The sequence below is a fragment of the Equus przewalskii genome, chromosome 9 (assembly GCF_037783145.1).
Source record: "Equus przewalskii isolate Varuska chromosome 9, EquPr2, whole genome shotgun sequence".
Classification (NCBI taxonomy): Eukaryota; Metazoa; Chordata; class Mammalia; order Perissodactyla; family Equidae; genus Equus; species Equus przewalskii.
The window spans coordinates 47,087,134-47,113,053 of record NC_091839.1 but is presented as its reverse complement, the minus strand read 5'-3'; the positions used below and the strand labels follow the sequence as shown (position 1 = coordinate 47,113,053).

Below are 25,920 nucleotides of genomic sequence, written 5' to 3'. Positions count from 1 at the left end.
TCTCTAGTGCCCCTTTGCTTAACTACCTGTTGCACTTCATCCCTAATAAACAGTATTTGCTTCGAGAAATTTCTATAAGCCAACAGTACGAAATGATTCATGCCCATGAATTTGAAATTTTGAATAAAATGGATTCTTGTGACTTGTGAATATATCTTGCCTAATTCTGACTTTCATGAGGGAAGGTTTTTCTAATCATTTCTAGTTTTTCCCTCTCTCCTTTGTTCGCTTTCTCGAGGCAAGTAGGGATGATTCGATTGATAAATTTGGACAGAATAAATGGTATCTTGTCAGCTCAGTTCCTCCTGATTGCTTTTGGGAGCTGGCCTGCCAAGAGGGCATGTGTCCCCCTCCTCTTGTCCATGTGGGTCCCTGTAGGGTGCTGCCCTCTGGTTCAGCAGGAGCAGCCTGAGTGGATACAATGACCTCATTCTGGATTTCAGTGTTAGGAAGCACATTATGGGTTTGCTTCTCAACTTAATCTTCAAACACAGCTTCATCAACAATAAAGGTGATAGTTTTCTTTCAATCTGCTTCATCTTTTGTTTTATCTTTTAATTTCTTAAGAACATGAGGGGAGTGAAGTAGGAAAGAGGAATATTACATATTGTCCTCCTCAAATATTAATACCTGGTGCTCAAGGAGAAAGCAGACAATGGAGTTTTGCAGAGGAAGGATAACACGTAGAGATGAGGTTTCTGGCAGTCAGGACACGCAGCTTTGAGCGCTGAGAACACTGTCCTAGCATAGGCCTTTTGACTTGCAGTTTGCCACAGCTATGTCATAAAGTGTAACTGCTTTACCATGCATGTGGGTGGATTTAAAGTCAAGCCTTAGATCTCATGGGATTTTCACCCTGAGTCACTGAAGCTCATGAAAACTGGTAAGTTAGAACAAGGAACTAGATACGTACCCCTGTTTCCTAACCCCTTCTTTTCCAATGAGCCCAACAAACACAGCTCTGTGTGTGTGTTCTGCTGCTTCCTGCTGTGACGTAAAAGGAATCTGACCTTGAAAGAGAGGGCCACGGTCCCCATTACCTCCTGTGATCAGCAGATAAGTATTTAACTTTGGCAGTCAGGATTAGGAAGTCTTATTCCTACAGTTATAATCTGCATCGAGGAACCTAAATTTCATCAATAAAATAAAAGTGATGTTTTGATCTCCCATTTCTTCATTCATTTATTTGATGTAGCAATTCGTTCAGAACTCAGGTGTGGAAGTGAACTGATATGTATTGGGCACTTTGAACTCCAAAATCCAGCATAGAAGCTGAGCTTCTGAGACATGGAAAAAGGAGTGAAATTGACAGTTCATAAAAATATATGGAAAGCAAAGCTTCTGGGGTGGCCAGGGCAGGAGAATTCAGGCTTCACTGATACCTTTCTAAAGGTAGGATTTGGAAGTTTGATCCTGGTGAGACTCTGCAAGATATAGCAGTTTTGTCCCCACCTGGATTTACATACCTGTAGCCCACAGCAAAGGTACCAGCCTCACCAAAGAGCAGGGTGTTTTGTTTGATCATGTATCAGGGCATAGGTAGCTACAACCTGAGATGGGGGCACAGTGCTTTCCCCAACAGAAAAAGCCATAGTGGGTATTACAGTGTGAGGAAAAGATCATCTTTTGGATTTAGCAAAAGCTTACTTTAAGACAAAAAGAATCTCAGATAAAAATTCTTTTCTGTTTTACTATGTGACTTAGTCAAGTCTGCAAGAAATGTATTAGTGTCATGTCAGCAGGCACTATAGATTAGCTGTCCTAAATCCTTTCCCTATTCTATTTTTTTCTGAACTGTCTTCAAGGTCTGATTCCTGTATTTTGTTCACAGTCTGGAGTGTCACTTGCCACCATAAGACATCAAGTTGGTTTGGAATTTGTTAAATTATAAAATCTCTGGGCATTTCAGAAATCTACCCTATGGCTTTACTCATAAAAGAAGGATAGATTTTATCAATAAGCAAATAAAAAGGAATGGGGATCCTTACAGTGAAGCAAGTATATAACTTATTGACACAATAAAATTATCACAAACCTAAAGGTAAAAGAAATAACAAAGCTTATACATGAAATGGTCTGTCTCCTGGAATCGAGTTTACCCAGGAAATCAAGTAGAAACTGGAATGGGTTTGAAAAACATGCTTATTACCAGACAGGAACAGTGGAAGAATGAAAACAAAATAAAGGTAGACTGATTAAACTGAAGAGGCGAGAGTCTGATAAGACAAAGTTAGGAAAATAAAATCTTGAAGGACAATATAGACTGACATAAAAAGGAAAATTATATCTACCTAGGTTTAATTTCATGAAATCAAATTTCAGTAGAGAGGCGATTAGTTTAGTTGTCATTAGTTCAGAAGTTGTGTTTGGTGCCCACTGAAATCTGCAGGTGAAAGAGGAATAGTCTCAGAGAGTGGATTGGGATGACCCCCCTAGGAGAATGTGACATTCCTTAACAAAGGTGATATAGAAACTATCACTTAAAAATTAGGACAGGTAATTGACATGGTTACATGAAATCTGAACAGATATGAGAAGAGTTGAGGAAGATCAGAATAAAGTACTCGAAGAATTACTGGGTGTGTTTCAAAGTGTCATAGATATTTTTGGAGTAATGCTCTTATTTGAGCTTATGCTCAAGAAATTTATAATCTTTAGACTCTGAAAAGAAGATATAGAAAAAATGAATCATATTAAAAGAGAACCTGAAGTACGATAACAGCACAAGACCTAGCTGGATGAGAAATCGGTTTGATGAAAGCACATCTATTGAGTGTATTTATTCATTATTCAACTAAGTAAAGTGTAGATGGACAAAATCCGTTTGGACAGTGAATGCTTTTGCTTCTCCCCAAGCTAAATGGCATCCTATCTCTCACTTTTAAAGAACCAATAAGACAAAATCTAGAGATGTGTTAAAAAGTAAACATCTAGGTAAGAGAGCAAAGGAGAAAAATGGAAAGAACTCATATCCAGTAAACAATACTTGCCCTACAAGTATTAGATAAAGGAACATTTAAGAAGCAGATTAAAGTGTAAGAACATTGCCTAACATTTTCACTAGAGACCTATCTCACTACCTATGAGGATCAAGGCTGCCCCAGGGGGAAAAGCCCAAGGCATCACCCTGCCCTACGTACTGACCTATATCATCCTCCGGGAGCATAGGATGGGTCCTGACCTGATCCGATCTGACTCTTATCTAAAGTTATAGGACCACCCAATAAACAGACCTCACCTACACGGATACAATTTTAACGACTTTTTTACATAATCTTTCCTTCGTCTTATAAAGAGATAACTCACATACCCTGTGTTAAATTTAGCCCTAACCTCAGCCCATGTTTGCAGCTCTTACTGCCCATGGGTCCTGTCCCCATGCTATTCTCTGAATAAAGGAGCACTACTGCCAGACCTTGAGAGTCCAGGAAACCTTTCTTTCGATTCCTCAGCTCACCAAGCCCGCATCAACTATCACAATAAGAGATATGGCAGAAATGCAAAGGCTGGAGTATTCAAAAGCTGAGGAAAAACAATGTCTTCAGAAGTACACAGCAGAGGTACTTATCCTCATGCTCTTGGGGCACTGGCTTCAGAAGTATCAAAGGCTGTTTTATTTCAGGAATCTGCTCAAAGTTACTGTCCTGCTAAAACATGTGAGGATGAGGGAGAAACCATCTCTAGGAGGCTGAGCATGGCATTCTCTCAATAAAGGAATGAAAACACCTTTGTAAGTAGCTAGATGCCACACTCAAGTCAGCAAAAGTTTTGAATATGATAAATGGGAAAGGAAGAAAGCTCAAGTGAAACTTGGTGACAGAAGATGTCAATAATGTAAATTTCTAAACATTGTGGGAAAATGTACCTCAATTACCAGAGACACAAAGCGTAGATTGAGGAGCCGGCCTGGTGGCGCAGTAGTTAAGTGTGCATGTTCTGCTTCGGTGTCCCTGGGTTCACTGGTTTGGATCCTGGGTGTGGACATGGCATCACTTGTCAGCCATGCTGTGGCAAGCGTCTTACATATAAAGTAGAGGAAGATGGGCACTGATGTTAGCTAAGGGCCAGTCTTCCTCAGCAAAAAGAGAAGGATCAGCAGCAGAGGTTAGCTCAGGGCTAATGTTCCTAAAAAAAGCAACAACAACAAAAAACAAAAAACAAAGCATAGATTGATTTTCCCTGCATATGGGGTAAATAATCCACTTGTTACATTTCTCCCGACTGGATTTAATATCTCAGTGAGTGGACTCTGGAAAGTTACACACTCTGGGAACCTAGTAAAGCTGAAACTCAAGTCAAACTCCCTTCCTTCAGACTAGACAGAACAGTAAATTGAAAGGATTTATAGAATTTTTACACTCAAAAGGCAAGTGAATTTGAGTGACTTTGGACTTTAGTTTGCAAGGAATTTTAGTATTTGAACTTTTTCCAGTGAAATCTTATAATTGGAGGAGATAGGTTTGTATTCAATTTTTTTGATCCTTCTGTTGTTGGCATTTTATTACTAGAATGTCTTTATATTATCATTTGGTTTCATCACAGAACCATAACTTGATACATCGAAAAACATGATCACATTTAATTTGGAATAAAAAATAGATCCGTTAATAAATTTTCAGCTTTCTGTGCAAAGTAACCTTGAGGTTAACTTAAGCAATAATATTCATTTCAGAGACTCACATTCCGCACTGTTCTCAGGGTATATTTTATACTGTACACTAGTGGTTTCACGCAGATCCACAGAAACTCAGCAAATTATCTTGACAGAGTGGGTGTCATGAAGATAGATGATAAAACTGCCCTCATACAAATGGGATCTCCAACCCTAAGGGGATGGCCATGCCCCAAGTTGCCTACAAACTTAATGGTTAAACTTAAGGCTTAAGCAAACAAGTTAGGGAAACTATTCTAAAGTTCCAACATTATTAGAGAAGTTTAAAAGTAATATTTCAAATTAGACTGTAATACATCAAAGGCCCTTGCTGTAATATTTGGGAGTATCCACTAAGAGAGTATTACAAGATAATATATGTATGACTAACAATAATAATATATATAAAAAATACAAGAAATAAAACAGAGGAGCATTAAATAGATTGAGCAAATAGAAATAAAAAGGTTAACATAGTGCGATAAAACAAATTATATGACTAATAATATTACATGTAAAAGGATTAAATACTGCTAGGAAAGTCTAATATTGTTAAACTATACTACCAAGAAAACTAATACCAACTGTATCCTGCTTACTAAAGGCACACATTTTATATAAGAATATAGAAACCTTGAAAATACAAAGAAAGATGTAAGAAGATGTACTATGCACACACTAACTGAATGGAGTTAATGCAGTTATATTAATATCACACTAGGCTTTAACATGAGATGAATTACTAAAGGTAAAGAAGGGCTTTTGGTAATGATAATGGGGTCCCAATTACTTATTTTCAGAATAGACAAAACAAAAATTGACAAAACTAAAAGAAATAGACACATTTATAATTATATTTATACACTCTCTCATTAGCCAATGGAAGAAACAGACCAAAAGCAATTAGTAAGAATATAAAAGATCTGAAAAACACAATAAACAAGCTTAACCTAATTGATATTTATACAACAATGCATTTAACTGCTGCCAAATACACATTCTTTTCAAGCACACTTAGAATATTAACCTAAATTATCATATGCTGGCAATAAAAACAACCCCCAATAAATATCAAAGAATTGAAATATTTGAAAGAACACTTTCTCATCATAATAGAATTAAGCTAGATTTAAATGACCAAAGGAACTAGAAAATTCTCAACTGTTTGGATATTAAATGAAATATTTCTAAGTAATCATGGCTCAATGACAAAATCAAGATAAAAAGTAAAGTATTTTTTAATCTGTATGAAATTGAAAATATAAAATTTCTAAATTGGTAGGACATAGCTATTAAACAAATAGCTATTGAAGAAATTGGATACTTTTCACAAAGAAAAATCCTAGCCAAAATGTCTTTACCCATCATTTCTTTTCCAAATTCAGAAAGAAATAACATCAATCTTTCACAAATGAATTAGACTATAGAGAAAAAGAGAACACTTGGCAACTCTTTCTGCAAGGCCAGCATAAGCTAGATTCTAAAATGTAACAAAAATATTACAAGAAAAAAACCATGTATACACACACACACACAGACATACATTATATATTCTTGCGAATGTATTTTCTAGCATACTTGTGCAGATATACAGACATAGAAATATCTTCATCTCTCTCTGTATCGCTCTCTCTATATATGTATATATCCTAGAGAAATTCTACCATATATGCAAAATCAATTTGAAAAATGTTCTAAGAAGCCTAATTGCAAAAAATAGTAAATAACTTTCATCAAAAGTGAAATATATAAATAAATTTTAAGATATACAATCAATGTTATATGATGGAATTTTTAAATAAATCTTTACAGGTCAAACTGGGTAAATTACAAAATCATAATGTTGAATGAGAAAAGCATGTTACTGAATATGTAAAGTATAATATTATTTGATTTAAGCTAAAAAATTTGCAAAGAAATGCCATATTTTTTGTCAACCCATACTTACGTAGCAACTATAAATTATTACTTTAAAGGAGAATAGGCTCATGAAAATTTAGTAAAAAGCACTGGAGAAAGAATAATAATCAGGATGTGGATGAATCTTAACTGTATATTGCCGAGTGAAATAACTCAGTTTGAAAAGGCTACATACTGTATAATTCCAATTATATGACATTCTGGAAAGGAAAAATTATTACAATATAATCATCAGTGATTGCTAGGGGACTGGGGAGAGAAGGGAGGATTGAATACATGAAAGATACGAAATTTTTAGGGCAATGAAACTATTCTTTATGATACTGTAGCATTGGATACATGCCATTATCTATGTGTCAAAACCCATAGAACTTTACAGCATAGACAATGATTTTCAATGATTGCAACTTAAGAAAGAAAGAATTTAGGAGGTTGGGAATTCTAGGAAGGAAAGCAGATTGTGACAGGAGTCTATGCTGCCGCACAAGAAAGAGTTCTCTGCCCAATGTGCACAAAAAACCAATAACTATACCCCTGGCTTTTGAGAAAAGAAAAGACTTTGTTGTGAGGTCAACCAGCAAAAAGAGAGGAGGCAAGGCTCTCAGATCTATTTCCCAGATACAGGGCTTGGGGCAAAATATAAAAGGTTAGGGGGAACCGGCTGGTATACGGAAGTGCTGGTGGGGCAGGTTTTGATAGGAGGGTTTCAAACGTTTATGGTAAGGTGTGGAAGGAGCTTTAACACTGGGTCTTCCTGGACAATGGACCTGTCGCTTCTGATGAGAGTCTGACTTTCAAGTTCGGCTTGTGTCCCAGTGATTTGGTTCCGTGGTGGGGAGAATCTTTGGTTCCAGGTGTTATTTTAGATCAAGATTTTCTCCTCTGTGCATGCTCTGGCTACATGACTTTCATTTTTTGGTTTGCTCCTGAAAAACAACTTTCATCTTCCGTTGATAAGATAGGGTCAGTTTAAACTGATCTTAGAGGGCCCATAGTTACAACTATAGTATGAATGTGTTAAGTAACCTCAAAGGAGGGTGAAGCAGGGAAAAGTGCTCACCTAAGAACTTTGGAAATGAGTGGTCCCTAAGAGTAAAGGCAAATAAACTAAATATAAGTACAGTACTCCTGTTGATTAAGTTGTTTCACAGAGCAGTATGGGTTAAAAATCCTGATTCTGCTTTGTAGGTATACTGGAATTGAAGAATTAAGTAAATGGATGGCACATATTGGGAGCCAGGTTTCTCACTGTTGGAGTGGGAGGTCACAGATAAGCAAGGAGAGGAGGCCAGAATGATCCATTTGGTAATGGAGTAGTGTTGGAGACTCAGTATGAACTCATGTTTTGCTTAATATAAATATAGATAGTTACATATCGATACGTATATATACACTGATTAGTATTCATGCATATATTTTTCTGCTCTGTCAACTGAGAGGGCCTAAGAAGACATGATACGTGTAAAGTGGCATCCTGGATGGGATTGTGGAACAGAAAAGAGACATTCAGTAAAAACGAAATAAATCTGAATGAACTATGGACTTAAGTTAATAATAATGTGTCAATACTGTTTTGTTGATTATAACAAATGTACCACAGTAATGGAAGACATTAATAATAGAGAAAAGTAGGTATAGGACATGTACTAACTCTGCACTATCTTAGAGCGAGTGAAAGAGACAGAAAATCACGATTGGGCAATCATCGTAGTAATAATTGTTGTAGGCAAGAGGCATGGATGGATGCCAAAATTAACGGATGAAAGTGTCACTGGTGCATTCCCTAAGCAGCAGGAAGGAAGTTTAAAGGTGCTTGACATTCCCTCAAGGTTGTTTTTCAGAGCTACATTGGGAAGACATACCAGCACCAACTGGCCTGAACCGGATTGAGGCCCACTGCAAGACCAGTGCCTGCTCAGATGACCTGATGACCAAAAAATGCCCTTTTCCTCTTCTTAACACTGTAATTTCCACCCTAGGAGGAGCGTAGGCCTTATTAGCATAACATGCGATATATGTGAGACCATGTTTTCAGACTGCGCCTGCGCCAGTGCATACCCACCTCTACTTGTGATGAAAAAACTTCCCTTTTAAATATTCATTCCCCCTGAAATAAAAAGACCCGCTTCCCTTTTTTGGGGGAGAGCCATAACTTTGGAAATGATTCCACATGGTCTCCTGCTTGCTGCAAATATACTTTACTTTGTGTGACAATTATTTCTGGTGGAGAATCTGATTTTAATTCACCAGGAACTGAACTCATTTTGGTTTGGTAACAAAATTATAATGAGAAACAACACATTTTTCACAGTCTCAGTTTATCTCCCCACAATGTGATAGTATAGAAACCTAACATACATCATCTCAATAAAATGATCAAGTTAATCCTACTAGTACTGAGACATATTGATATCATCTACCTCCTAGTGTCTTGCTCTGAGAAGGGTACAATATTAATTTTGTGGTATTCATAACAAAAATTCATACCCACAATCTAATCATGAGAAAATATCAGATGTCTGGGAGGAAAAATAATTTTCCCTCTACCCTTCTAGGTTCTTGGCTGAGACGCTCATGTAAAAGAAGAGATTAACTGGAGAAAAAACAAATGAAAGTTTAATAACACATATACCTCCTGTATACATGGAGGATACCCAGGAAAACTGAGTAACTCCCTGAAATAGTCTGAGTCATCATCTTAGATACCATCTCCAACTAAAGACAAAAGAAGATGTTGGGCAGGAGAGACCCAGGTTATGAGTCAAAGTACAGTAAACGAGGATATGGTTGCTATCTGTATTTAGGTCCAAGCCTTCTCCATCGATGAGAGTTTCTAGAGATTTAGTCATCCTCCTCTTCACAGTACAGAGAGAGACAAACTTTCAAGTGGAGATTTCCCTTGTAAATGTAAATTGCTCTTACAAAAGGATAACTTTTACTTGGTATACAGAGCTTCCCCCCACATCTGTTGTTTTTTTTAAAAATAATCAGGTAAAAATAATCCTTATGCCAAAGAGGCATATTTTGGGGTGACAAATTCTGCTCCCCTTCACAGACAAACCTAAATTTAGGGATATTCTATAAAATAACATGTCAGTACTCTTCAAAAGTGTCAAAGTCATGAAGGGAAAAAATTTGACTGAGGAATTATTCTAGATTTGAAGAGACTAAGGAGACGTGGCAACTAAATGTAACTTGCTATAATAGATTGGTTATTTGGTTAAATTTGAATAAATTCTATAGATTAATGGTGTTATGGACTGAATGTATGTGTTTACCCTAAATTTCCTATGTTGAAGCCCTAATCTCCAGAATGGCTGTATTTGGAATAAAAACGTAATTAAGGTTAAATGAGGTCATAAGAGTGAGGCCGTGATCCAGTAGGATTAATGTCTTTATAATAAGAGAAGCCAGAGAGCTCTCTCTCTGCTCCCTACTCCCCCACCCACAAGCACACCTGTGCCTAGAGAAGGACATGGGAGCACACAGTGAGAAAGTGGCTGTCTGAAAATTAAGGGGAGAGCTCTTTCTAGATACCAACTCTGCTGATCCCTTGATCTCACACTTCTCAAATTCTAGAACTGTGAGAAAATACATGGCTCAGCTTCAGCAACCTAGCCTGTCATATTTTGTTATGGCAGCCCAAGTGGACCAACACAAATGGTAAACGGTAGTGTATCTATGTTATTTCCATGTTTTGGTAATTATATTATGATTCTGTAAAATTTTAACATTTGGGGAAGCTGGGAGAAAAATATACAAGAACTTGTGCATTGTTTTTACTTTTCTTTTAACCTTAAAATTATTTACAAATCATGTTTTTAAACAGAGCTAAAATTATAACCAAGCAATAACATTTGCTAAATCTGAGTACTATTCTAGTGAATTTTTATACTATTTTGTATATTTTAAATATTTGATCAAATAAAATCTATATATGGAACAATCATTCTGTAACCAAGCAAAGGCTCACTGCTGGATGCACACAGAAGCTGACACAATGGCACACCAGTCTTTGAGGAAAGAAAGCCTTTATTGCAAGATTGATTATTGGCAAGGAGACAGGAGTCCAGGCTCTCAAATCTGTCAGGCCCATCCAAGGTATGGGGTAAAGTTTAAAGGATTAAGGAGGACCGGCTATTATGGGGAAGCTGTCAGAATGAGATTTGATTGGCAGATCAAAATTTTCTCTTCTGTGCATGCTCCTGGCTGGCTGCTACCCCTGAAAAATAGCCCTAACATTCTGTTGTTAAGACGAGGTCAGCACAGTAAACAAGGGTAAAGTTGTTATGTAGATTTAAGTTCTGGCTTTCTCCATTGATTGTTTCTAACAATCTAGAGTCAGTCATCTTCCCCTTCCTGGCACAGAGAAGCAGGAAAGCTTACAAATGGAGATTTCTCTTTTAAATATAAATTCCCCTTAAGAAAGGGTGACTTCTACTAGATTTTTCAGAGCTTTTCCTGTGTCTGCTGTTTTTTAATAATCTTCAACTCAGTCAGAATAGCCCTTATGCCAAAGAGGCACATTTTGGGGTGGTAAACTCTATTCCTGGTCTTGTGCTTACAATTCCCTTTCATGAAACTCTCCCTGATGCACCCACAGCAGGTGACGAGGCAAGGGGCTGAAAACCAGGACATGAGTCACAAGTCTGTGTACAGAAAGACTAGATCCTCACACTGCCCTGTCGAGAAATCAGAGCACTGTCAGCATGGCTGCTACACAGGCAGGAAAGGGAGTAAGTTCTCTGAAGAAATTGAAATTTCCCGGAACTGAAATCCGTAATGTAAAGGGCACTGCTCCCACCTCCCCCACCCACAGCCCCAATGACCTTACATTGACAATCACAGCTCCAGCCATGGAGTTGTAAGGCATTGAGCAGTAATCTCCAAGTGCTTGTCTGTCAACCTTGAAGACAAAGCTACATCAAGAGAATGATGCTGAGAATAGCAATGAAAAGTAGAGGAAAGAATTAGGGTGGCTTTGAGTCCTTGATCAATATAGGCACCACGTCTTACCAAAGAGGATGAATATTTCATTTTCTTTTTCCTTTTCTTTCTTCTTTATTGTGACAAATCACATCTTATGTATGTTTCCTGTTCTAAATTTCATGAATTGTCTCTTGAATTCTGGGTTATTTTTGTAATGACGCATGATTGATTGAAAAATATGACTGTATTCATTTTGACTCAGCTATTCACAGTTATGGTAAGCTATTAAAAGAATGAACAATTTTTAAACCTTTTAAATATCTCTATGTCTCACTCTCTTTATCTATAATATGGTGATAATAATAGTATCTTAAGGTTGTGACAATTCAATGAAATGATCCATAGAAACTGCATAGTACTGCGCTGATACGTACTAAACATTCAATGAATGTCAGGCATTAATAACATTGATTTTTATTTATATTTTATTTATTACTAATCATTCAATTAATCATTCAATTACTCCCTAAACTATTATGTTTGTGAACTTACTTTAAATGTTGGAAATATACACTGTAATGTGAGGTGATAAATTACAAAACTCACTCTCTCAATTTTTCATCTTTAAAATGTTTATTTTTGAGGAATAATGTATCTTTTATGTTTTGAACCATATCTTATAAAATGAGGGTGTTCATTACTAATATAAAAATATATTAGTAATAAATAACACTATTGTGATATAAATGTACTCTGGGGTAACAGAGTTCATTGTTAAAATAAAATAAAAAATTCAGCAAACCTGAACTCAATCAATTCATGGACCCCCTTGTTTTATTGTATTATCTTTCTTTCATCTAAGTCAATTCTTTCTTTTCTAGAAATCTTTATACTTTATTGTTTCTGATAAATGAAATAGATTATTCTGACAGACCTGAATGTTACCATTCGATTTTTCTACTAATACCCAAATACGGCTCTTTTCCTTAAAGATTTCTCTGAATAATTTCTGTTGACAACATATCAAGTGCAATTTGAACTGCAATCTTTTCACTGTTCTCTTAGTAAATGAACAATAACCTTAGCTTCAAAAAGGTGAATAAAACCTGGCAGTGAATAGTATTTGCAGTTTGTAGGAATTATTAGGTACACGTGGAAATCTTGGAATTGTCTACCTATGAACTTAAATAGCCATTTGAAAGCACCAAGGAAAAAAATCAGATTGAAATATTCATTGTTTTCCTATGGCCATTTCCAAACTTGTGTGTTTTAACCACTATGTGACTTTTTCTTTGTTTCTGCTCTGGAAAATTCATCCCTCTGGTGAATTGCAATATAGGCACAGACTGACAAGGGTATTTTTGTGTGTGTGTGTGTATATGTGTGTGTGTGTGTGTGTGTGTGTGTTTATTTATTCCCATAATACAAAAATACCAATATTAATACTAGTGTTTAATTAAAAAATACCCAGAATACACAAATAAAAATCAGCTGAAACTAAATATAACAAAAATCAAAGAATTATACATATAATATTACAAATCAAATACAAAATATAAATGTATATGATTATATAATATATGGTGCACAATTACATAAATATAAAATGTAGTATAAGACAAATAGAGAAAACTATAAATATAAAACATTAATTATAATATAAATTAACAAATGTATGCAATTCAAATACAATATTCTATTACAAATTGTTGGCATATAAATTCCCCAAATAAGCAATATGAAATGAAAAGTATTTTATGTAAATTGAAAAGAAAATATTATTTTTAAACAAGTGGATTTTATAAAATAGTGCATTAAGTTCTCCCTGATTCAGCTGAGGGATCTTTTTGAGAATGTTTTCCCCAGCTGGAGAAGAAATCTCTTCATGGCTTCATGGCATAGTGTTGCTAAACTTAGTGTGAGTGTACTGTAAGCCAGAACCTTCAAGCTCAGCAATCTTACAGTTTCTGCCTCTTAAGTAGCTAGGAACATAGGCGTGTGCTGTCATACCCAGTCATTCATGGTACATGTGTAACTGGGGGAGAATTTCGTTTGCAACCACCATTGAATTTTAGGAGATGATTCCTGGGAGCGTCAGGCACTCATTTACCGAGCACTATCTTGAGCTTTGGCAAATAGGTTTGAAGGTGGAAGGCAGGGCAACACTGAATGGCTTTACATAATAACTGGAGTGAGGGAAATTCAGAATTAACGACATAGGAAGCCATGAGGCTAACCCCTGTGGACAGAGGCAGGATAGAGGAATGCCCATTACTCATGATTTGTTTTCAGTGCCCTCGAGTCGATTTTGGAACTCTGCCCGGTCTTTTTATGCCATTCTCTCACCTTCTGGTGCAATTCACAGGCTTTTCATGGCCTATTTTTTCAGAAGTAGGTGGCTAGGTCCTTCTTCCTAGTCTGTCTAGCCTGCAAGTTCCACTGAAACCTGTCCACCATGGGTGATCCTGCTGGCATTTGAAATACCAGTGGCATAACTTTCAGCAACATGCAGCCACCAGAGTATGACAACCAACCGATGAGTGGTGTGGTTCCCTGACAGGGAAACCAATCCAGGCTGTGTTGTGAGAGCACCCAATCTTAACCACTAGACCACCAGGTCTGGCTTTAGTGATGATGGTGAAGAAAGAGGACTTGGGAGAGCAGATATGCAGGCTTAATGTTTTAAAGTAGTTTGTTTTGGTGTGCGCTCAGAGCAAACAAGAGTGACTAGAGACAAGAAACATGACATAGGAATTGCCTGGTCAAGTTCCAAGTTTACAACGTTAAAACTCAAACATCAAGTCCATACCATTTTGTGTTCTCACAGTGGAGCATCTAGTCTGTGCCTTTCTCTATTGGGTATAGTGTCATGGAACACTCTTCGTAAATAAAATTATTTAGAATTTTATCTCAATTCTGGAAGCACAATTCTCTCTAAAATTTTTTCCATAAAGTCTGAGCTTTGAAGGTAAATTCTCCTCAGTCTTTTGGAACCTGATTTGACTTAGTATTTGGGTGCTGCTCTGAGTGAAAATATTTAATTTCAAGTTTGGAAATAACTAGTTATGTTATCAGCTTCTTAAACCTCAAAAAGAGTAATATAATGCAGATCAACACTCACTTAGGTATACAACATGACCAAAATAAAAAGAAATCAATTATTATATTGATGATTTCTCAAAGTGGTGATGTTTCTAATTGTGTCGTTCTCAACATTTATTAGCTATTGTTGCTGTTATTACTATTATTTTTACAAGATGTTCCAGATTCATCTTTTATCTTTTCTGTCCCAGACTGAAAAGAAATACACTTGACTTTGGCTCTTACAAATTTTTTAAAAACAAACATTTTTCCAGTAAACATAATTTTTCAAGAGTAAATAAGTGTAGTAATAAGTACGTCACTTTGTGACAGAAACAGACTAGTGGACGGTATTTAAAAAGGAATTGAAGTCCATTCTCTTCCCTTTCCCTGCCTAAATACATCAATCCAAAGGCAATTAGGAGGTGCTAAGCAAAGGAAAGTTCATGCTTGAGGGGAAGAGTGAGGGAGCCTGACTGGGGAGAGGAGCATGTTTCTGAGAGGTGATAGCATCCTCACATGGGTCATCCCCTTGGAAAGGTAGCCCTGTGAGTTATTGGAGCCTGAATGGGCTTAGGGGGTTGCCCACAAGAGAGAATGGGCTGATGTGTAGTTTGGGAGCCTTATCAGGGTATCAGAGTGCCCCACGGAGTGGTGGCCGAGCTTATGGAGTCAGAGCCCAAGTGGCGTGATGGAAGCATCCAGCAGAGAGCAGCGCAGCGGTAGTCTGGGAGCTCCAAGGGGGCAGAGGGTGTCCACAAGGAGGAGTGGCTTGCCAGGAGGCAGGTTGTGATTTAAGCATCTGCGTAAGAGAGCGCCAGCTCATGGTGTCAGACCAGAGCAGGGGGAAGAGGGTAGTTCTTGCAGATGGGCTACCTTCAATGAGGTGTTGGAACTTATGAAGAATGAGGGAGGCATCTACTCAGGGGGCAGCAGGACTGACTAGCACATTGGCTATGTCAAAGATCTATGCTTTTTTTCAAAGGAGGGTATGCACAGAAGGAGCTGTTCTAGTTTAGTATCCTGAACTATAGAAATAAAAGGAAAATTCTTTTATCACTTATGACAAGCATGCATTATATGTGGAGTAAATCATATTGTTTATTTACATCTAGGATAAATACTTATTCTCTACCTTTAAATACACACTTATTGACCACCCACCATGTTTTTGGCACTTTATTTGGGGTCATTTCCTTTAATCATCACAACAATGTTTTTTTTTAATTCCTATTTTACAAATGGTGAGGGTGAAGTCTAGGGAGATTAACACATGCACTCTGTTCTCAAAGAGATCCATAAGGCAGACAGACACATAGAATTTAGTACCATACTTTTAAAAGTGTATTAAATCAATTTCCATGGTGTCATGTGGAAGGCATATTCAAGTCTGCAATAGTTTTCAAACATTTTTCTTTAAGCAATACAAGTTTTTCTTTAAAAGAAATGTTTGGGTAAGCACTGTAAGTAAATCAAATAAAAGACTTGTGCTGGTTAAAGTCCAGAGGTTCTCAATCCTGGTCCCATATTAGATCTATCTGGGAAATTGTTAAATGCCTAGGCCTACCATCAGAACAGACCCTCTGGGAGTGGAGCCCAGGCATCAGTACATCTAAAACATTCTCCAGATGATTTTACTGCAAAGCCAGGGATAAGCTGCATTGTCACAGGTGATGAGAAGCACTGCAGGTGACTGCTGTGTCAGGAGTATGGAGGATGACTGAGGGAGAAAAACTAGAGTATGGGAAAGCAGGTGACACTAGTGAAATAGTCCTAGACATAGAAGTCAATTTTAATGACCTTCTCAAACAAAGGTTTAATTTATTATAGCTACGTATTTTTCTATGTGACCCATAAACATATTATGTATATTATGACTTCCTGACATCCCAAAATCACAGACAGATTGTGAGTGTCTGTTTAAGAACCTAGAAGTAAAAGACAAATTTGAATGTGTTACAGTGCAGAGAAAAGCCAGATGAACAAATTAATTTAACTGCTTTTCTGGTACTAAATGAATCTAAGGAAATTGACAGGTAAATAGTCATGGAATATTCTTTACCTCTGTTTGAGAGCTCTGAATGCTTCACAGAGTACTTAGCTATGTCAAATACTTTGAATGAGCTTGCCTGTTCGATGTTCCCTAAATAGGAGTTAAGCCAAGAATGATGAATAATGAGTAAGAAGGCTGGCTTTTATAACAAATAGTCATAGAGTTGAATGAAATGTAAATACTTCCCAACAAGAGCTGTATTATTGAAATTTTTGAAGATAATCTTGGAAAGAAAATATTTTTAAAAGTCTAGGAAAACACCATTTAGAATGATGGACCATAAAAATGGCTATGCTACTTTATTCTCAATAAGCCTATATTCTATTAAACTTTGACTTTGACTGTGGTTACATACATTAATTAATCATTTTCCCACAAGATGACGAAAAATTATATCTTAAGTCATGACATAGTAAAGAGTTAAAAGTGTCAATTTTAGAATAAGATAAGCTTGGGGTTGAATTCTGAATTGTGGCCCTTCCACTTGGAGGTTGTATACCTCTGAAATGGTGTTTAGTATTTCACAGCCCAGTTTTCTCATCTGTAAAATAGTGTTAAATGTGATACTTACCTCACAGGATTGTTGCAGAGACTGAATTAGTTGACACATGTAAAGTGTCATAAACCTAGTCACTAAAACATAGTCACCTTCAATAAATGTTATGCTATTATTATTGTACTAATTCAACATGCCAATAATGGAATTCGGAGGAAAACAAGAGACTCCACGGGATAGAATATACTCTAAAACAACTAGGATGTTCTCCCAGAGTCAACAAAGTAAAGCAAATTGATAGAAAATCAGCATTCTCTATTCAGCGATCATTTAAGTTCCAGAGGCAGTACGTATTCCATAGATCTTTTATTTGATTTGAACTTTTAGAGAATTATAAGAATTAGTGACCACTATTGGCACAAGATTAGAAAGCAGCCTGGAACCTATAAGATTTGAGGAAGTTGGTCTCTAGTATGTAAAGCAGCAAACCTTCCAGACATCTTTGGAGAACTGAACTCTTGGGAATCCTTCTCACCAGATTCATAGCACTCTCGTTTCTGGGTCTTATTTGAGACACTAAATAATTTACATTGCCATTAAAACTTTTTTAAAATTTTGTCTGACTACTTCTAATTTTGATTTTGCATGCTGCCACTATAATTCTATTTTGTTTGTGTACATTTAGCACTGTACTATACGTTCTTTGAAAATGGTGAATGAAACAGATGTAGGCTTTTCCCTCAGGGGATTAACGTCTAATAGGTAAAATAAGTATTAAAAAAGAAAAAAGTACTGGCTGACAAAAATAAGTGTCAGCCTGTTTTAGTCAGCCAATTGTTGTTTGTCTTTTCCCTCTCGTCAGTTAGAGAGAGAAAAACCCCACTGAAGATCTTTACGAGCACACCATATTCAAAGCCATCTGAAAACCTGACATGGAGGATTCTGATCAACCATATTCCAGAAGGGAGCCCATGACTGAAAAGCATGCTCAGAGGTCTGAAAATACAGCCACTGCCCTGTCTATAGCTCAGTGCCCGTGTAAGTGCATGCTATGGCGTAGATTCACTCAACTAAGGTACAGTATATCCAACCAATTTTGGTACATAGGTGCTGTGAAGCTGCATTTTCGTGAGAGCTACCAATGGTTCAATTAAATAAGAGAGATTCTCATGGGAAAGAAAAACAGTTCCTTTCTTAGGAAACAGATCACTCCCTAAATTCAGTTTGGAAGTTTAATGTCAAAGTGGTATCAAAGCGAAAATTATGCTGGACAAAGTTAAACAGTCAAGGAAGACTTTTTTCAAGACTATTACAATAGGGTAGAGATGGATCAAAGGCCATCTATGTTTGGTAATCGGTCTTACCCAAAGGAAAAGTAAACTTTCTCATTTCTGCATAACAAAAAGTAGTTTTTCAACATGGGGCAAGGTGCCCACTGAGGTTAGGCTCCCACCCTTCCACAGACTGGGAGAAGGAATCTTGATGATTACGTTTCAGAAGTATGGCTCTCAATTCCTTGAGAAAGACAGTCCTGGGTTGTAGAACTGCCAAGAGCCTTTTTAAAGGATCTATATCTCAAAAGGGTAGAGAACGAATTTGAAAATACAGCTTTTCTAAAGCAAATGCTCTAAGAAAGGGAAGGTCAGCGGTCCAGAGGCAGAAAGAAGCCTGCTTAAAGTTTGGTTAAGCTGAGGGAAGCATTAAGCCCTTCTTGGTCAGTGGGCAATGACAGAACAGAACTTTTAATAGCAAAAGAATCTCCCTTTAGTGTGATGCTACAAGTCAACCATCATAAATCATGAAGGTAGAAATTTTGTGAAGTCAGAGATTTTGTGATTATGGTTTAGAACTTAATTAGGTCACCCTTAAAGAGTTTTAAATTACCAGAACTTTATACTATACTGTCTCACCTCAAAACCAATTTTTTCCCTCACAAACGAAAAGGAATATTTAAAATGGCTTTCATTTCAATGAAAGAAATCCTAAAAAAAGTCTTGCTTAAAAAACCTATGTGAACGTCTGAATTTAAAATAACAAATTATATTATCATGTCATTGTTAATCATATTTCAAAAGGGACCTTTGTTTTATCCAATAATTTAACACGGAATTTGCTGAATAAAGAAAATAGATATTATGCAATTTATGTATCGAACTTGAGTTCTACAAAACCCTTTGCAAACACTTCCAAAAAGGTGAGTTAAACCCATAAAAGTGATTCTTATATCTAGCCGTGCAATCAAATCACATTTGGAGCTTTTAAAAAACACAAATGCTAGGCTGCCCTGACAGACCTTCAGAATGAGAATCTCTAAGTGAGGTTTATCTTTTTAAAAATTCTTTTAAAGATGTGCTCTGCAGACCAGCATCTCCTGGGAGCTTCTTAGAAATGCAGAATCTTGGGCTTTACCACATCTGCTGATTTGGAATCTGCATTTGGACTAGAACTTGATTGTTGACATGTACCTAAAGTCTGCTCTATAAGAGACTTTGCTGCACAGACAGGGTGAGAGGCACTCACCAAGTTAGGATGAACTAGCCTCCCCTCTATCAAAGCAGCGTCTCCATAGATGTGGCTTCTAAGTGTTGAGTTTTGCTTTCTATTGAAGACACACCTTTAGAGGAAAAATTTAGCACAGAGTTTTGCACCTATAGACAACCAAAAAAAGAAAATACAGAGAAAGATGGTAAGATATTTACATTAATATCTGGAACTTTTTAAACTTTTAAGAATCTTAAATGAGGATTTATTTGGAGAGAGCTAGCTGAAGGGAGCAATCCATTTGCATGGGAATTAGACTCTCCAAAGATCCCTGATTGACTTCGGCCTGGGGAAAGCTACCTCTTTCAAATTCCCTAAGGATACACTCAGGTGTTAAGGTCTATAATATTGTCTCTCTTAACAGCTACTTAAAAACAATTAGGAAACCTTAAATGACTTCTGCTCCTCTGGGGAGAAAAACTTTATTCAATTAGTAGTAGGTAGAAATAAGATTTGTTAGTTTGCCATATTTTCCTTAGGCAAATTATAACTTTGTGTTTAGTTTTTTTCACTGTGTGCATGTGTGTGTATAAATATTCCTGAAGCTTAGAATTTTAGACTGTAAAGTAAAAAGGAAGATGAAATTTTGCTCAATAATGATTATTTCAATATTATCACTCTATTTACCTTTCTGTGCTCTACTTTTGAGCTCTCAACTGAAAGGTTATATCATTCATCTGACGATGTATTTATAGCAAGTCAATGGAAGCAATTTTCAAAGAAAGTAACAAATTTTCTTCTAAAAATTCGAAGAATTAAGATTTCCTTCTGGTTTCCATTCAGAGAGGCAGGGAGCTCAAAGAGGGATGTTCTCAAACTTACGTTAAAAAAAAGGCAGACGAGGGGCCGGCCCAGCGGCCCAGCGGTTAAGTGCACATGTTCCGCTTCGGCAGCCTGGGATACACCGGTTTGGATCCTGGGTACAGACATGGCACCACTTGGCAAGCCATGCTGTGGTAGGCGTCCCACATATAAAGTAGAGGAAGATGGGCACGGATATTAGCTCAGGGCTAGTCTTCCTCAGCAAAAAAAGAGGATTGGCAGCAGATGTTAGCTCAGGGCTAGTCTTCTTCTTCTTCAAAAAAAGCCAGACAAATAACAAATTCATAATCTTTCTTGAATCCATTGGAATGCTGAGGTTGCACAGCAACAAGTAACCCATAATCTAAGGAGGGATAGGCAAGTAGAGAAAAGGCTGGAGCACTAGCTTTCTTGGGCAAGACATAGTCAGCAGTAGGAGGAGTTCAGCTAGGGGATTTGGCACACTGATGGGCATGCTGGTGAGAGGTGAAGCTCGTGAGGGCTACAAATATAAGAGATGTCCTCGTCTTCTTGCAGGACTTTTGCCCACAAACTCCCCTGGATGCTCACAAAATAATAGGGAGAATTCTGAGAATGTCTCCTTCATGGTACAGAACAGGAATTGGGGGCAATAGCAGCTGCCAATGGGATTGGGGGAGGGGAACATTGCTGAGATAGTCAAGCCCATCTCCCTCACGAAACAACAAACACTGTTGCTGTTAGGGCACTGGTGAGAATTGCTTGCAGGTGAGGGGAAAATTCTATTTGTAGGAGAAAGTCAGCAGAAATATGGTGTCTACCTAAGACTCAGGCTATGTTACAACGACGTAGAATACCCCTGCTCCTCCACCACTAAGAGAGAATAAAGAGAATCTTGCTGGGGTGGGGGAAGGGATGAATAAACAGAGCATAGAGGATTTTTAGGGCAGCGAAAACTCTGTATGATAGTATAATGGTGGATATGTGTTATTATACATTTGTCCAAACTCTCAGGATGTACAACACCATGAGTAAACCGTAATGTAAACCACGGACTTTGGTGATTGTTATGTGTCAATGTAATTTTATCTTTGCTAAAAATGTGTACCATTCTGGTGAGTGATGTTGATAATGGGGGAGGCTATTTGTGTAGGGGAGCAGGGGTAGATGGGAAATATCTGTACATTCCTCTTAATTTTGCTGTGAACCTAAAAGTACCCTAAAAAATAGTTCTAAAACAAAAAAGGAATCTTGCTAGAGACAGATCATCTCTGAGGTGTGATGCAGAGAAAATACCTAAAAGCCAACAGTGGAACAGATATTGAGAAAAAAAATACAAACAAAACAAAACAAAAATATCTGCAAAATTAGCCCCTACTCTAAACAAAAAGTAATTATTTAGGGGAACTTGAAGCCTGTGGTGCACTAAGGGTAACCATAGCAACAACAAACTCTTAATTAGAGTAAATCAAATCTGTTCACTAAAGGCCTTGGTGAAAGAAAGGTACGCCCATTTCCAGATATAAAGCTACTTACCACAATCTTTACTATTCTGTACAAAAAGTCCAGCTTTCAACAACAACAACAAAAAATTATGAAGCCTATGAAAAGACAAGCTAAAGCCACACACTGGGCAAAGCAATCATGATGCTAATGTTGGAACTATATGACAGAGAATTTAAGATAACTGTGGTTAACACTTTAAAGGTTCTCACGGAAAAGGTAGACAGCACGCATGATCAAATGGTTAATTTCGCCAGAGAGATGGAAACTATTAGAAAGAATCCAATGGAAATGCTAGAAGTGAACAACACAGTAACAAAGATGAACGCCTTGGATGGGCTCATGAGTACATTCAGCACAGTGGAAGAAATAATTGGTGAACATCAAGACAGGTCAACAGAAGTTATGCAAACTGAAACACACACAAAAATCTGAGTTTGTACTGATCACAAAACTTTGTTTTATCCTTGTAACGAAGACAGGAGTGAGTTGACATCAGCCTTAGGAGCAAGTTGTTTGAAAAGAATCCATCACTGATGGTTGACTTTCATGCGCCTGCTTATCAAAGTGGGTAGTCATTGATTAGGAAGATTTAAAACCGGTTCTAATGTTTACATACTAGCATGGCTGCAGAAAATTATGGGGACTTTATTTATAAATTCTCAATTCTGTGTGTGATTCTAATTGCTGACTTGGCCTAAGTTTAACCAAGAATCCAATAGACCTGAAAATGTTCAATAGAATTTTTTTTTCCAGGTTGGCATAGCTAGTCTTCATGCTAATCTATACTTCTACTTGCTGAATATTTCAATGTTTTTGAGACACTGAGATAAATCAAAGCAGATTTCCAGTGTAATACCAGGTTTTTATTTTTTATAACTATGGGACAGATGTTCTGGAGTTATTCAGCCTCTGCCTCAGAAGATCAAAGCCTCCAATATTTTGATCAAATATTGTTTAGGATTCCTCTCCCCACTACTATATATCACAGACTCAGTCAAAAACATTAATTTCTGTAGTACTATTCCAAATTTACAGAGTAGTTCTATTGCAGACATTAAAAATTAAATTAAATGTGAGAAGAAACAGCAAATGACGTTTGATGCATTATGGTGATGCAGCTTAGTGTGTGGGATTTTAATTTTGAAAATATTGTACGAGTGAGTTGTGGGAGAATAAAAATTATCTATTGCAGACAGAATTCATCTCACGATAGTGTCTATTTATGCAATTACTTTTGTCAGAAACTGTAATTGACAATAATTTGCTTGCTAATCTAATTAAACTATGAACAAATGGTGTAAGAAATGGTGAAGAATTCTGGGTAGAGCCTTGGGCTCTTCTTGATGGATATTACTGATGGTACCAAGCACATCTTTCTGAGTTATTATTCTCTGCATTGGATGCTGAAGAGAGAATCAAAAAATCATTTTTGCAGTCGTTACAAGTTTAAACTCCCAAACAGTCTACTAGTGATTTAAAATAAGACAGTGTTTAAGGTGTGATCATAGGAAAACAATAAAAATAGGAGGAGTTAGGTCATTGGCAAACTAGCAAAGAGTCTTGAACTATGTCCTTACTGAAATGTCCCCCTGCCTTCTGGCCCTTAGGGCCCCCAGGTGTTTCTACCAGACTCCACATGCAGTCTCACACAAGTCTTCTCTCTGAGACCAAATAAGTCCCACCTCAAAAGAGTTCTGCCTCAGAAGCCAGTAGCCTTGGCATCAAGCCTCACTTTTCTTCTCTATATGCTTAAAATGATCACATTTTTAAAGCAAACTACCAATACGTGTCTGGCAAGCAGAAGTGTCTTTGGGGAAACTACAGGACAAGCTATTTTAAATCAAAGCAGTTTCAGAAAATCTTGCATTCTTGATCATTGTATTCATGATTTTTACTCAAATATATGTAGATATGCTCCTCCCTTTCCAGCCTTTTTCACTCTCATGTAGTCAGTATATTATTTCTGCCATTCACTCATAATCTACTTATTTAATCAATTTTCAATAAATATACATTAAGGTCACACTATTTACCCACCACAGTCCTAGGTGCATTGGTAGTTTGCCATATACCTGACAAACTCCTATTTGATTTTTTCCAGGACTCTGCTAAATCCTTCTGCTTCTCGTGGCAGTTCACGTACGCTTTTATTAATCCTTAATTCAACTTAATTATTTGTTTGCAGTCATCTAGATGTAAACCCCACAGGAATGAATATCAGGTCTATTGTTTATTCTAGCTTGTGCCCACCACAGCCCCTGGTGCAAATTAGAAGTTTTCAATAAATTTTTGTAGAATAAATTCTTTAGTATCAAGACCTGTTTCACATTCAACGTTGTTTTCCCAAGTTCTGGTATATAGGATTCTCAGTAAGTGTTTAATGGATAAAGAATTAATGTACCCTAACCTCTTATTTTTAAATAAAAATCTTTGGACTTTTTTTTTAACCTTTATTCAGACCATCTGTTGAGTTTCTGCCACTTAGCTTTATATCCTCATACTTGTTTCTGATACTCTTGCTTACCAGATAAGCTTGCATCCCCTACCTGAGCTTCCTGTCTCCAATTATTAGACCTCCTGTTAGTAATCTGCAGTTCCTGTCCCAACCATTCAAAGTTCCATATCTAACCTTTTCGTTCTGCCGTATTTTACTGCTGGCCAAGTCCTGGCATAATGGCCTCTGTTCATCCTGGGCTCAGACCCCCTGGCTCAGGAGGGATATCCTGCCCTGAATCTTGCTACTGGTGCCTGAGTTTAAATGAGGCAACAAAATAGCATTTCCAAACTAGAGATTTTGAGTTTGGTTAGTTCTATATCCTGATTGTAGTCAACAGGTTCCCTAAAATCCTTTTACTTCATTCGTTTCATTTGAAATATCTATCTTTCCCATGAAAATCGAAAGTCTGTGGAGGCGCTGACTGTGCTGTAAATGTCTTTATCTTTCTATTGTCTGTTCCCTAGCTGCCATCTTACATCTAGCACAGTGCATTATTTATGATAATTGTACAATATATAGGAATAGTCAAACCCAGGCAATAAAATATTGTGATAAAATCAAGTAATAAAATAAAATAGGGAAAAATTTGGAAGATGATTAAGTATTTATTACATAAATTAACTACTCTCAAATGCATGAATTATTTACAAATCCACATTGTTAGCATCTAGGATATTGCCATGCTTGGGATAGGAAATTAGTCCCATGAGAGCCTTCCAAAACAACTGGGTCTTTTAAATCAACTAGACTATTAATTATAGATTTTGTATTATAAATTTTGAAATACAATTTTAGTCAGGATGAAATTATCTGGAGACCTTCAGCTACTATGGCTCTAAAAAGATGTACGAAACTAATATATAATTTAGCTAAAGCATAATATTAAATTTTATATTTGTAAAAGTCTTTATAGTTGAATAATCATAATTGAGTACATTTCTTGTTTAATCCTCATGACACTACTGTGAAGTAAGTATATTATCTCCATTTTCAGGTAAGAAGCTTGGGAATGTTCAAGTGACTTAGCCAAAAACAAAACTCAACTCTTCTGGTGTTATCTTTTGTACTTTTTTCAAAATAAATACATCATCCTCTGTTTTGAAGCTTAGAAATATATGATTGGCTAAATCTTTGGGTTGTTTTTTTAATTTAGAAGAACTCTTTCTTTGGTAGATGAAAGCCTAATACAAATATAGATTTAATTTGGGTCCATATGGTTCTTGGTCTATTTTAATAACTTAAAAATTATTTTCTACACTGGGGCTGGCCCCGTGGCCGAGTGGTTAAGTTCATGCGCTCTGCTGCGGGAGGCCCAGTGTTTCGTTGGTTTGAATCCTGGGCACGGACATGGCACTGCTCATCAAACCACGCTGAGGCAGCATCCCACATGCCACAACTAGAAGTACCCACAACTAAGAATATACAACTATGTACTTGGGGGCTTTGGGGAGAAAAAAGGAAAAAAT

The 25,920-nt window shown here is 36.9% G+C and overlaps 1 long non-coding RNA gene across 1 annotated transcript in view; it reads left to right on the top strand.

Annotated features, from left to right (window-relative positions):
• LOC139073351 (uncharacterized) overlaps positions 1-19,268 on the top strand; it is a 117,514-nt gene extending 98,246 nt beyond the window's left edge. The window contains exon 5 of the long non-coding RNA XR_011521983.1: positions 17,993-19,268. This is a non-coding gene — a long non-coding RNA (uncharacterized lncRNA). The remainder of the gene's footprint in view (positions 1-17,992) is intronic.
• The last annotated feature ends 6,652 nt before the right edge of the window (positions 19,269-25,920 follow it).